The sequence below is a fragment of the Sitophilus oryzae genome, unplaced genomic scaffold (assembly GCF_002938485.1).
Source record: "Sitophilus oryzae breed Bouriz unplaced genomic scaffold, Soryzae_2.0 scaffold_381_pilon_pilon, whole genome shotgun sequence".
In the NCBI taxonomy this organism is placed as follows: Eukaryota; Metazoa; Arthropoda; class Insecta; order Coleoptera; family Curculionidae; genus Sitophilus; species Sitophilus oryzae.
Genome location: NW_022146953.1, coordinates 638,121 through 652,935, shown reverse-complemented (window position 1 = coordinate 652,935; position 14,815 = coordinate 638,121).

The window sequence follows — 14,815 nt, the reverse complement described above, 5'->3', positions numbered from 1 at the left end:
AAAAATTGGTCGTGTTTTTCCGATTTAGCTGAAAATTTGAATGCGCGTATAAGTAAATGAAAAAAAAATGAAGAAACACATTACTAAAAAATGTATTAATCAATAATAAACATGTAAAAAGTAGAAATAAATATGTAAAAATAGATTAATTTTTTTATTGCTATATGGATTATTTTTCATTAAAAGTCATTGGTAGGACTGAGAAAAAACACAAAATTTTCATGCATTTCAAAAATTATGAAAAATAATAGATGATTCCATATAAGTTTGGTTGTGTGTATATATTTAGGACAACTAAAACACAGCTCGGGATCTCTACTACAACAGAAGAATGAAGTTAGCATGGAGTACTTATGGAAGAAACTCAGTCATACTGATATCTAGAGTACCACTTTATTGACTTACCCTATGATATTTTTAAAAACGATTCTTAACAAGTTAAAAAATCAAATATAGACACTTTTTTTAATATTCTATATACCTACGTCCTCGACCATATTTCTTTTCATGCGTTTAACTTTATCCGCCTGAAACTATTCTCAAGGCGTCTAGTAATGATCGTCTTCCTCACAAACACACACACACACACGATCACGAGCAGAATCGTGTGACACATTTTCTATGTCCCCGTGTGTGCGACCAAAACAATCGAAAACCGAAAACAATGCCTATCACGGCCAATTTGATGCCGGCGGCCGACTGTGACACGAAACGTCGGCTGAAGGGCGCAGGAGGTCGTGGCCATAGATCGTGAACACACATCCTAGACACCTTTGAAACAATATTCTTATGTCAAACTTACTTTGTCATTTTTTTCCAACCTTAGAAAAAACAAAATCCAAAGAATATACCTAGCTAGAAATAGAATGGACTCTGCCATACTGAAAAATGGTCCTACAGAAGTGGCGCCATCTATTGAGTAGGGCTTGTTTTAAATGGATCGAAGCGCGGGCTTTTTAAATGAGCGTATTTATTGAATTTTACTCTAAAATAATTAAATTTGATTATTAAATCTTATTTTTTAGACAAATTCAACAATACTAATAACAAGTATCGTTGTGATGTGTAAAAAATAAGATTTAACAGTATAATTTATACAATTATTAAATAAAATTAAAGCCAAACATGTGAAATATTATTTATTATTTAAAGTTTTTATTTATAAGTCAAATATTTAAACATCGTTTATTATAATAAAACAAGACCAACGTAATACGCCCAAAGTTTTGTAAATGGAGTAAATATAAATAGGTACTTAAATGATGGCAAAAATAAAAGAATTACATTACATTTTTAGGGCCACGAACAAAAGGAATTTCTAATTAAAACGCATATAACAAATTATAGTTTGAAAAATCATTTATATTATATTTTGATAATCATCATAGATAATCATTTATTTGATAATATTATGATTGGCGCTATGACAACGACAATATATTTTGAGAATTTGACAATAATATGGCAATGGCCGTTGGAAACTATGGAAACTATAAAAAAATTCTGATTTAACGCCATCTGGCAATAACTAGTAGCAATTTCTTAACCTAAAAATTAATTGCACTACCACCTAGTGGCTAGGGCTGGAACTATTTTATTTAAGATTTCCGTGGAAACGGTGGAACCGCTTTTGCTATTTCACTTTCCCGCCCCTGACAAAACCCTCAAAAATGACGCTGTTTTAGGATCTCAAATCTAATGATTAAATATCCATCATAAAAATAAAACAATATTTTTCTTAGATAGGTACAACGAAAGTTAACGACTTATTTTATCAGATACTAAACCAATGAATACAGAATAAGAAACAAAAAATGTAATATACCAAATACCTTGCGAAAGCGATAAATTTTACATTGGTTTAGACCGACCTAGACCCGTAAATGTTCGAATTAAAAAATATTAAGATTATTTAAGAAAGGGAGATCTTCACAAATCTAAGATTTGTCAGCATTCATGGGACGCAGGGCACAGAATAAATTTTAACAACGCCAAAATTATAATGAAAGAAGCGATAGCTAAAAGAAAAATGAAAGAGGTTTTTTTAATACAATCTAATAAAAATAAATGTATTGCTCATGCATCTGTAGATGTTAGTAATGTATGGCAATCGCTTCTTTGATTTTAAATACATAAATAAACATAACATACCTACGTAAAAATTAAAAAGAATCATACAGAAAGTTTGGGGCTTTTACCGTATTAAGTAATTGTTTACTTTGAAGTTTAACTTGATATAATATCATTTTAACAGAACGTCAACGGTTTTTGTAGACGTATCTATTTAAAAAAAACTAAAGTGTTCTCGAAAAGTTGAATTTAAATATTTTAAATAGTTTTTTTCTTTATTCTTTGTATTTTTTTGCTTCCGACGACGGAAAGAGATAAACTTTCCGAAACCTTAAGCATTTTTTTGTTCGTTAGGCAAATTTGTATATCTGTAAACCTAACTTCTAACAAGCAGCGTCCGTTTAGGTTTAACGCAGAAGTGTTTACAAAAAATAACTATTTTATTTTGTAGATTTTCTTGCAGTGGCGATTTTTTGGAGAAACGTAGAGTCTATAGGTATTTTATGGTCTATGGTCGATGCAGACATGCTTGTGGAGAGGCAGGAGGAGAAATAATCGTAATGGGGGGTGAAGGGGGATGTTCCGTCATATTTACCGTCGTCGTTTCGTTCGGTGCGCCACTGATCTGTCAAGCGGATCGTATTGACATGCAAATGGATCGGAGCATAATATACAGGGAAGTCTTGAGAGTGTGTGCGTTCGGCTGGAACTTTGAAGGCTTCCTGATTGCTGAGAGGAGAAGGGAATAGTACTGTAACATCTAGCAGTACTGTAAAGTCACTATAATTAAGTATATAGATCAATGCAATTTAGATCAAGCAATATCATAAAATCTTCATTAAAAAAGTTTTTAAGCAAATTATGACACTTTACAGGACTTCTATAACTAAGCACTATCTACTTCTTAGATATCGTATGAGAATGGAAATGATTAAAAAAAACAGTTGGATTTGGAACTTTTGCTGTTACAAAAAGCAAAATGAAATTAGCTAAAAATAATGTTTAAGAATGTTAATCACAAGTTTGTGTATAGCTCTGGTAATAAATTAAAACAACTATTAGTAATCATAAAGACAAAACACCTCCACTGTAAAGTTCGGGTATTTATGTAATTCAAAAATATGTTGGGCATCTAGAACTAGAAGATCAATAATAACTAGATTTAAAAAGCATATATGGCTCAATTAACAAAAATGATGATAGAACAGGTAAATCTTGTGTTGCTCGATATATGTTTTTGATAAAGATCATTGTATAGATGTCAATAATTTAAAATTAATGAAACTTTTCTCAAATTACAGGCAATTAGATGCATTTGAGAGCTTCAAAGTAAATACATTTAAAGACAATATAAACAGAGATATTGGTCCAATTTCTTCAAGTTTTCTGTTCTTATTGCGCTAGTTTAGTTAATTTACGTTTTATTAGCTTTGTCTCGCTTCGATGAAGTTTTTTCTGTCTAAAAGACGATTCTTACCCTGTATGTTTACTTATTTATCTGAGGTCTATTATGTTTTATTCTATTTTTTTAACGTCCAAACGCACATACCTTCACGCAAGTCAATTCCCATGAAATGGCCTCCTAGTCTATACGTTTTTTATATGTTTTTCGCTTGGTTTGGTCCTCTCCAGGGAGGGACTATCCCCTGGAGCATCCGTCAACGTGGGGGCTCCAGTAATAGGGCGGCGTCGCCCAGGGCGGTCACGCAAACTTAGTTTTGCTGCGGCATTAAGTGAATATGCTTCTAAGCAATGTAAGATCGTCTGATGGACGTTTTTTTTCGTGATACCGCTAACAATGATCATGTATGTATGTTTTATATGTACGAGTATATGCATAAAATCAATAGAGGTTTTATTAATTCAATTATGACCATTAATGAGGCCATATAATATGTTTGATTTTATTTGATTTATTAGCATTATTTTTGATTTTACAACGTTTTTTTCTCTCAATGTTCGTTTTGTATATGTGGGTTTTTGTATTTGTACAATTTTCGAAGTCAGATGGCGCGACCGTCATTTTATGTGCGTTTTTCCACGATTCGTGCCACAGTATGGTTGTGTGTGTGTGTGTTTTCGTGGAGCTTCCGTGACCGAAACAATTATATGGAACGCTGGTCTCTGGTCCGAGGTTCGTATAGCGCGAAGACCAGAGAGAATAGTAAAAACCGCACTGGGGAGGAACTTTTCTACGTATATATTTTACCTTCGGGCGTTTTTAGGTTTTCCGCAATGGCGTTACCTGCACCGATGCCATGAAAAAAAAACGACGCCATAACATGAACTCAGTACGACTGAAAAAACGTCTAAAAAATCTACTACAGCTGGAATCTTCCAAGAATTTAATTCAATTTTTATTAGAAAAAAAATCCAAACATGATATCTATACAAGTAGGAGTCATATTGACATCAAAATCAAATTTCTCATGTCAATAAACTCCCAGACACCAATTTTCATCCAAATATTGACGTTACTTCAAAAATTATTTGGAAAAAAATCGAAATAAAAATGAAACTTCTACACCCTGTATCTCCGAAACTAAGCATTTAAGGACATATTCATCTATACAAACTTTTTTACTTATTTTTATCTGCAGAATATGCTGTCGAAGTTTCCGGAATACAGTTCGGACCACCCTGTATACAGGGTGTCATTGAAATGGTGTAAAAAAAGTCGGGAGGTGATAGTACTCCTAAAAATAGTAAAAAAAGTTCCTATAACCTATATCCACCCTAAACTTATAGGAACTTTTTTTACTATTTTTAGGAGTACTATCACCCCCCGATTTTTTTTTCACCATTTCAATGACACCCTGTATTAATAGGAACTTTTTATTTGACATTAGTTTAAATAAATTGTGTTCAAATGTCCGAAACAAAAAAAAAGAAAAAAAAAGAAATAACAAATGCAGGTCCGTATTTAAAAAAATTAAGTTGGCCTCTCTCTGACTCACAAATTATTAGCTAATTATTAGCTAGTCGTTATAAAGTGGCAATGAGAATGCGCAATTAGTTTTTTGATTTTCTAAAAAGTAACTACAGAAAAAGATATATTTTCAAAAAAATTCGTTTTTTTCCAAAAAACTCAGCAATCCTCGATATTTTTAAAACTTTGGTGGCATCTTGGTGAACATCCCAAGGCGCAACTTAGCCCCAATTTAACTATCTTCGTATCTATTACGGTTTCCGAGATACCAATGCTCGTACCTCGAATTTGAAGCATCCTGTATACTGGCTCTCTTGCAAATTTAATAGATTATTACCTATGTTGACATATTATAAAAAAAATATATGTTTTAACTAAAAACTAAAAAAATTAAAAAGAAATTTTCAAAAAATTCCGTTCAAAAATTTTTGCACTTATTTAAGACTCATCCTGTATATAGCCAGATATAAAGTCCTTCGCTGTACCTAACCATGAAATGTAAAGGACCAGAGTCGGCACAACGCCAAACGGGCTCTTTTTGTTTCGTGTTGATTCAATTCATTAGTGGGGCCCCCTAAAATGATGATAGCGCAGATTTCCAGCTCGAGATAACGAGAGGAGTGTAAGGAGGAGTGAGGAGGGAAGGGAACACCCGGACGCGATGACGAGGCGCTTGGTGAAAGAAATAAAAAAATGGTGAAAAAAACTGAAAGGTGAGAATTGAGCTGTTAAAGACAATGTAGACAGAGGTCTTTTGTGGGATTCACTTGAGAGATTTGGCGCCATGTAGAAAAAAAAAACGATTTTATTTTTATTATTAGTACTACTAGAAGGTTTCTTTCATTTATAACCCAAGAAAAATTGTGAAAAAAAAGAAAGAAAATTATTTTTTCTTCCATATAACTGTTAAAATTGCCTTATATCTATCAAAAATAGCAGATAAAATAGAACTTTAACAGCGAGGATAGGTTAAAAACTTTATTTCTTCTCGCACGTTTTTTAATTGCTTCCATTTTTGAAATTTTTTCTATTCCTTTTCATAAGTTATTCGGGATTTAAATGGAAGTAGTTTGGATATGGCTTTTGTCGCCTCAGCCTGAATATCTGTCGGTAATTTACTTATTTCGTTTTGAGCCATATCTGACTCCAATTCAATCAGCAATCGACACGAAAGAGAATTAAAAAATATTGACTCAAAACTGACAACTAAAGAGACAGCTTTATTTATTTGTCAAACGCCAACCCAGCACAATATTTTTTCTACTCTTAATAAATTCCTTGAAATAATAATTTCTGAATATTTTTTAAAACGTAACTCGCTATGGAAAATCTATTGTTTTATACACGACGATAAAATTGCATTATCGTCTCACGAAATTAATCTTTTCGGACAATAACGGAAATAAAACAAAAAGTTTCTATGAACAAGTTACAGCCCTCAAAAGCTTAATAGTTATTTTTATACAAGACGATAAAATGGTATTTTATCGTCTTGTATAAAGAAATATATAAATATAATAACTATTAAGCTTTTGAGGGCTGTAACTTGTTCATAGAAACTTTTTGGTTTATTTTATCTGTAAAATCACACACAAGTTATATACAATATTTTTTGACACCCTGTATAAATAACGTTATGCAATAATTAAAATGTTTCGCTAGACGTTCAATTTGCTTTCTGACATTTCGAAAAATAAACAAAAATAAACGCATTAGAATAAAGTAATCAAGTATCCGCGATACCCGGAGGAAACAAATGCCGCTAGTAACTGTCTGAAACGTCGTCGTTTGTTTTTACGCCGCCGTCTTGATTTTCTTCCATTCCTATGACAAGTGAAAGTCGATTTGTATTTAATTCAACGCGAAAACGTGAGCTAGAACTGACCAGGAATGGTGTTAGAAGGATTAGCTATTTTGCAAAAATAAAACAGGGTGATTATAGATCACTAGAAGATCAATAATAACAATTGAGATAAGGTAGAGTACATAAATCTTGTGTTGTTCAACATTTTTTTGATAAATATTGTTGTATAATGTGTTGAAATGGTTCCTCTTATGCAATCTTGAGTACTACGATGGAATAAAGGAGTCATGAAGGAAATCCAGGGTTTTATTTGGAAAAAAATGGTACTTACTACATTTTGACACCAGAAGTGGGATCGACCTACTAAAAATATCACAACGGTTTTAAATTTGTTGTCTGTGAATTATCAGCAGTGTTAGTGAATAAAAAGAATGAAAGTACCTATACAAAAAATATATTATATATAAATACAAAATTAATCAAACAAATCTCAAATTAGAAGGAAAGAAGTTATATTTTTCTATTTTATAACTACCAAGTAAGTCATAAATTTAATAGCATCAATTCCTGTGACAAATGATCTGTCAAACATTCAATTAGCAACCAATTTACAGATTTCTGTCACGTATAACGAGTAGAAACAGCGACAATTTTGGCCAGTCATGCACTCTTTGGGTAGCCGTATCCCGATTCTCACCACTAGAAGGATTTCTTCTGACAAATAGTCTTAGGATGACTCGGTTATTTTGTACACAGGGTCCCAAACGTCTATTATACGTCAATTAGTGCTTGTTAAAAGTAAATTTATCAAATATTTATTGAGATGTATTTATTATGTACCTTCTTGAGGCTGACATGTTTTTTCTTCGGTGTGAAATCGATATATTCAGATATAATCTTTGCATTATTATTTATTCTTATTATTAAAAAATAAATATTTTTTTTAGTTTTAATCATTTTTAATTGAAAATTAACCAAGGTATGTGTTGATATTGTGTTGAGCCATATTATGTGTTGAGCCAAAAAGACAGAATGCTCAGAAGACATGGTTCTGTACGCGATTTTAACACACGTGCTAAAGTTTAGGGCTAAACGAAATCATTTTTTTGATCAAATGGATGACAATGAAACAAAGTCTGAACCATTTGCACCAAGCGAATTAGATTATCAGCCATCTCAGAAGTCTGATTCTATCGATTCTGAAAGGATAGTTTGATTTATCATTATTTTCACTATTACTACATCAATAAGTTAGGTTATTTTTCTTACAAATACTTAGATATCTGATATGTTGTTGATCTAAATAAAACAGTACGAGAAAGAAAAATCTTATCATTTTATATAGATGTAATGTAACACATTCTAAAAGGCCACACATGAAATATCTTCTTCCCTTTATCCCGCCTATATACCATATTTTTTGTAAAAATCGAAGAAATCACTATTAATAGACAATGTGACGTCAACAAATCCCTTAATGACGAAGAAGAATGTACCGATGAACCAATTTATATCTAAAAAAGTCCAAAAAAGTATAAAGAAACATTCTAAAAAATGTCCACAGTTGTATTTTGAGTTACTTTAGTTTGCAGTTATACAATTTAAAATATAATACAGCATTGTGTCAAGGTTTCTCCTCTAGCTTGTTTTATGTTAATTAAGTAACAATAAAAAAACTTTAACTCTCATTTTCTCCATAATTATCTTCTAGGACTTGATCCAGTTCCACTTCTGTACCCCTCAAATATAACTCTTTAAAGTTGTGGAAATTTTTTTTCGTTGCATTTTTAGCCGACCATACTAATAGGTATGGTAGGGTATTAAGATCGGCAAAAAAAGTTTTTTAATTTCACTCAAAATTAGTTATTTGGGTCATAAATGACCTAAATACAAAATATTTTTATGGTGTCTGTCTGTCTGTCTGTCTGTCTGTCTGTTTTTTTTTATTAGATTTAAGAGGTGAAGGGGGAACCCTGCAACAGGTACTCGCCTGGTAAAACCTCCTATGTGCCAGACGAGTTATGTGGGATTTTTACCTCACTAAAACCTAACCTACACCTCTGTCCTCTCTCCAGGAACGTTCTTTCCCCGGCGGCACTCTTTGTAAATACTACTTCGCCGGGGCGTTCTTATTTGGTGATACTGCTGTCTATTCTTCGTAGGTGGTGCGAAGATCCTTGAGTATGGTCTCAGCATACTCCGCTACCTTGTTCCATGCCGATTGACTCTTCAGCATGCAGTCCACTATATTTTCTGGGCTGATGGGCAAGCCCAGATTTCTCTCGAGTTCCGTCCTTATCTTCTCGTATAGAGGGCATCGGAAGAACACGAGCTCCGCATCTTCGGTCACCACGCAGCAATGGTGACAGTTCGGGGAGTCACTTCTCTTGAATCTGTGCAAGTATGCCCGAAAGCATCCATGCCCAGTCAAGAGTTGGGTGATGTAGAATCCAACCTCCCCGTGCACACAGGTGATCCATTTGGTGACATCCGGGATTAGTCGATGTGTCCACCGACCTTTCGTCGAGCTGTCCCATCTCACTTCCCAGAGACGATGACCTTCAGGCCTCTCTTCTTCACAGAAGACCTGTCGCTGCTCGGCTTTCTTCTTACGGTGTTGTCGCTGGCGTTCTCCCGCCAAAATGTCGATAGGCAGGCATGATGCCACTCCACTCACTGCATCCTGTGATACCGTCCGGTATGCTGACGCCACTCTGATCGCTGAGAGTCGGTGGACCGATGTCATTGTCCTGCGATATGTTTTTAGTTCGAGCGATTCTGACCACACCAGTGCTCCGTATAGCAGGACGGAGGTAACTACTGTTGCAAGTAATCATCTCCGGGATTGCCTGGGGCCTCCGATATTGGACATTATCCGTGAGAGTGCGCCCTGAACTGCCCCCGCCTTCTTGCTGACGCTGGAGATATGCTCCTTGTAGTTGAGCCTCTCATCCAAGACCACTCCAAGGTACCGGATATGGGGTTGCGACTTGATATCATGGTCTCCTACTTTGATGGTGATGGTCCCCATTTTCTTCCGGCTACTCACTAGGAGTGCTTCAGTTTTATGCTCCGCCAGCGACAGGTCTGCTGATTGCATCCACTGTCTTATCCTCCTGATGGTGATGGAGAATGCAGCTTCCAGCTCCTCCAAGTATTTCGCCACAAGGACAACCGCCACGTCGTCCGCGAAAGCCACGAGTGTTGTGTTTGTCTGTCTGTCTGTCTGTCCGCCCGTCGGTAACACGATATCTCAAAAACCGCTAAACCGATTTTAACCAAATTTGGCACAAAAGTACTATGGCACCCGAGAATCTGGCCATTAGTTTTTGGTGGGGGTGGGGTTTGGTAAGGGGGTATGGGAGGGGTAAGGGGGTTTGTAATAACATCAAAATCAGTCGCAGTCGCATAAGTCGCAGTTTTTGAGATAAAAAAAAAATTGGAAAAATTCCTTTACTTTGAAACTAAAAGAAAACCAACCAAACCAAACCAACATATTTTAGTATGGGCGGCTATACGTGCCTCCCGGCGCCAATTTTATGCATCTAATTGTAGGTTTTACATAAAATGTCATATTGTACTGAAAAGGCACTAGGACAACGAAAATTTTATTTATTTTATGAAACTTTTAACAAACATTCTTTTGGAACCAAAACTCTGGGAATAACCAAGTGAAAAAAAAACAACACATCCGTTCAAAAGGTGGTACTTTTCTACAATACAGATACACCGAAAAAATAAAAAAGTTACCCAAACAACCCAACACAGACACGAAACAAACGAAGGAAACGGAGATCAAAGTCTGAGCCGTTTCTTCCTTTGAAGAAACGAAGAAACCGTCAATTTCGGATCACGCGAGCTCAACCCCGAAGGGTATACCCGATGTTAATAACAGTCCGACAGCCGAAACGTCTTGCGACTCTAATCGCGCAAAAAAATACGAAGAATGTGCCCTTTTCAGCCCTTTTATGTCGATTCTATGGTCCTTTGTGCCCTTGAGCTATAATAATAGGGTTCGATGTTGTTAAAATCGTATTTTTCCATCAAAATATTGATAATCGTTGCGAAAAAGGTATTTTGAAACTGCGATCGAAAAAAAAATGGCGTCAAAGACGGCTGGGGAATGACAATCGATGATAATTTTGGCGAGGTCCAGCACTAGGTGTCATTACTAATTTGGCGTTTCCTGCCTTAAGAAATTTTTAATTTATTTTTGTATTGAATAAAATTGATTTTTAAATGATGTACCTAGTTTTAAATTCTAGGTCCACACCATAATGTTCAGTGAGCGAATCAAATCTTGTTTATTTCGTGGAGCTGCTCGTTCCACTTCAATCTTCATTTTAGTCCCCATATGTTTTCAATGGGACTAAGGTCTGGCGAAGCTGCTGGCTATGGGATTGTTGCCAGATGGTGTTCTCGCATCCAAGTTTGAGTATAGGCAGACGTATGGCATCTTGCATTATCCTGCTGAAAACGCCAACCCTCTGAATATAAAACATAAGCCGTTTTAAGAAGAAAACAATTTAAAATATCACAATATTTTGCACTATTAACAATTCCATCAACTATACACAGAGGTGTAGCACCACGCTGAGATATTGCTCCCCAAACCATTATTTTAGTGGGAAATTTTGAAACTTGAACGGTAACATTTTCTTTTGATAGGATTTTTAGGTGGTTTCCACCAAGCTGGAAACAACTTTCGTCAGAAATAAAAACATTATTAAAATTATCTTCTTAAAAACGTTGACAAAAATCCATTCGGCAGCGAAGCCTTTGTAGAGGTGTTATTGCAGGAATTTTTTTTTGGTTTCCTTGATATGCAGCCTTGTCTTTTCAGTGACATGGGGACGGTTTCTCGACACACTTTTAATTTTCGCTGACTTCCAAATCTATTAGCCAATTTGCGAAACCCTATTTCAAAACCTTTTTTATTGTCTCATATACTGCTTTTTCCGAGTTCAGTCAATTGCACGAATTTTTTAACGTTTCGAACCATTTCTCTTTTTTTTTTATTTGCGACATTATTTCTCAAATCTTAAGCCGGTTTACAATCAACAATATTTGACAGATGGTGTTGCCATACGATTTTGGTCATAGCCTACTATCGGCACAACCTACGTGATGGATTACTGTTGTCTTAGAGTGTTACAGAAAAAAAAAACATTAAAATAATTAGGAAAAATATAAAATTCCGGATATTTTCTAGGCGGACTATATTTCTACTACATTGGCATCAAAAAATAAGGGACCGCATCTCAAAAAAAGCATAAAATCGGAGTCGGCGGATACATGCACGCAATTTTCTTTCTAGGGCTGTTTAAGGTCGGCAGGAAGAGATTACCTACACGCTCACAGACATTTGGCGTCACTCTCGCGACCACAAAGGGCCCGCTTGACCGAGAGAAAGGGATCGCCATTGTAAGCGGGGCCCTATTATTACCCAGACGAGCCGCAGAGACATTCGAAAGGGTCGAAAAATCAGCCTGATGCCTTTCGGGATAGTAGAGAGAAAATAATAATACACATACAAAAAACTTTCATGTTTTTTTTTAATTTTCTCTAAGACAGTACGGAAATTTGGACAAATATAAACGGGATTAACCATTTTAGAAGAAGCAAATTTTTTTATGAAAAATGTATTTTTCTCAAAATGTCAATAATAAAGAAGTTTTTCCTCTTACAGAGACAATCCGTATACAAGCCCTATAACATAGTTTTAATGAACAGTGCTTTCCATGAAATCAATAAAATGAAAAATATAGGAAATAATATACAGGTACTGATTTGTTTCGAAAATCGACAACTATGAAACTATGAACCCTTCCTGGACATAAACGGTAAATTGTGAGACAGGAAATTGTAGAGATAAACAAGCCCTATAACATAGGATACAACATTTTAATAAACAGTGCTTTCCATAAAATCAATAAAATGAAAAATATAGGACTGATTTTACTGATTATACTGATTTCTTTCGAAAATCGAAAACTATGAAACTATGAACTCTTCCTGGACACAAACGGTACATTGTGAGACAGGAAATTGTAGAGAGAAACAAGCCCTATAACGTAGGATACAACATTTTAATGAACAGTGCTTTCCATAAAATCAATAAAATGAAAAATAAAGGAAATAATATACAGGTACTGATTTCTTTCGAAAATCGACAACTATGAAACTATGAACCCTTCCTGGACACAAACGGTACATTGTGAGACAGGAAATTGTAGAGAGAAACAAGCCCTATAACATAGGATACAACATTTTAATGAAAAGTGCTTTCCATAAAATCAATAAAATGAAAAATATAGGAAAAAATATACAAGTACTGATTTCTTTCGAAAATCGACAACTATGAAACTATGAACCCTTACCGGACACAAACGGTACATTGTGAGACAGGAAATTGTAGAGAGAAACAAGCCCTATAGCATAGGATACAACATTTTAATGAACAGTGCTTTCCAAAAACCAATAAAATGAAAAATATACGAAATAATATACATGTACTGATTTCTTTCGAAAATCGACAACTACGAAACTATGAACCCTTCCTGGACACAAACGGTACATTCTGAGAGAGGAAATTGTAGAGAGAAACAAGCCCTATAACATAGGATACAACATTTTAATGAACAGTGCTTTCCAAAAACCAATAAAATGAAAAATATACGAAATAATATACATGTACTGATTTCTTTCGAAAATCGACAACTACGAAACTATGAACCCTTCCTGGACACAAACGGTACATTCTGAGAGAGGAAATTGTAGAGAGAAACAAGCCCTATAACATAGGATACAACATTTTAATGAACAGTGCTTTCCATAAAAATCAATAAAATGAAAAAATATAGAAATAATATACAGGTACTGATTTCTTTCGAAAATCGACAACTATGAAACTATGAACCCTTCCTGGACATAAACGGTAAATTGTGAGACAGGAAATTGTAGAGAGAAACAAGCCCTATAACATAGGATACAACATTTTAATGAACAGTGCTTTCCATAAAATCAATAAAATGAAAAATATAGGAAATAATATACAGGTACTGATTTCTTTCGAAAATCGACAACTATGAAACTATGAACCCTTCCTGGACACAAACGGTACATTGTGAGACAGGAAATTGTAGAGAGAAACAAGCCCTATAACATAGGATACAACATTTTAATGAACAGTGCTGTCCATAAAATCAATAAAATGAAAAAATATATGTAATAATATACAGGTACTGGTTTCTTTCGAAAATCGACAACTATGAAACTATGAACTCTTCCTGGACACAAACGGTACATTGTGAGACAGGAAATTGTAGAGAGAAACAAGCCTCTATAACATAGGATACAACATTTTAATGAACAGTGCTGTCCATAAAATCAATAAAATGAAAAATATATGTAATAATATACAGGTACTGATTTCTTTCGAAAATCGACAACTATGAAACTATGAACCCTTCCTGGACACAAACGGTACATTGTGAGACAGGAAATTGTAGAGAGAAACAAGCCCTATAACATAGGATACAACATTTTAATGAACAGTGCTGTCCATAAAATCAATAAAATGAAAAATATATGTAATAATATACAGGTACTGATTTCTTTCGAAAATCGACAACTATGAAACTATGAACCCTTCCTGGACACAAACGGTACATTGTGAGACAGGAAATTGTAGAGAGAAACAAGCCCTATAACATAGATACACATTTTAATGAACAGTGCTGTCCATAAAATCAATAAAATGAAAAATATATGTAATAATATACAGGTACTGATTTCTTTCGAAAATCGACAACTATGAAACTATGAACTCTTCCTGGACACAAACGGTACATTGTGAGACAGGAAATTGTAGAGAGAAACAAGCCCTATAACATAGGATACAACATTTTAATGAAAAGTGCTTTCCATAAAATCAATAAAATAAAAATATATGTAATAATATATATGTACTGATTTCTTTCGAAAATCGACATCTATGAAGCTATGAACCC